Genomic DNA, 736 nt, shown 5'->3' with positions numbered 1-736 from the left:
TCAACTCTCACGTGAGAGGAGAACTCCGAATTCAGAAAGAATAGTGCGCTCATAGGCAACTCTTTGGTAAAAGGGGAGCACTTCTAATATTACCACGAGAGCAGCCCAAGGAGCGAACCGGGGGGCTCGATAGGAAGCAGCATGCTCATAGTAACCCTCAATGGTGAGGGGAGCAATACTTCTAAGTGTGTCAAATTAGAGACACACTGGTTGAGTGGAGCTCAAGGTACCGGGGTCTAACCAACTCAGAGAAAGGGAACGAAGTTTTAATGTGTAACCCTTACCGTACAGGATTTCAGAAAGTGCGCAAAGTCTAGCGTGCACACTTACCACTACTGTGGATTTTAGAAAGTGTTCAACGTGCACACTTACCACTATGTGGATTTCAGAAGGGTCTAACCAACTCAGAGAAAGGGAACAAAGTTATAACGCGTAACCCTTACCGTACAGGATTTCAGAAAATGCGCAAACTCTAGCATGCACACTTACCACTTATCTGGATTTTAGAAAGTGTGCAAAGTGCTCAGCGTGCACACTTACCACTACTGTGGATTTTAGAAAGTGCGCAAAGTGTTCAACGTGCACACTTACCACTATGTGGATTTCAGAAAGTGTACAGAGCTTAGCGTGTGCACTTACCATAGCATGGATTAACATTTCCAGGCATCTGATCACAGATACTCGGAGGTACTGGGCCAAACGGGAGAGGCAAGCTCAAATACGACCCTCTAAGGCG

The sequence above is a fragment of the Sinocyclocheilus grahami genome, unplaced genomic scaffold (assembly GCF_001515645.1).
Source record: "Sinocyclocheilus grahami isolate Dianchi unplaced genomic scaffold, SAMN03320097.WGS_v1.1 scaffold406.1, whole genome shotgun sequence".
In the NCBI taxonomy this organism is placed as follows: Eukaryota; Metazoa; Chordata; class Actinopteri; order Cypriniformes; family Cyprinidae; genus Sinocyclocheilus; species Sinocyclocheilus grahami.
The sequence above is the reverse complement of the archived record's forward strand: the minus strand, read 5'-3'. Positions refer to the sequence as shown.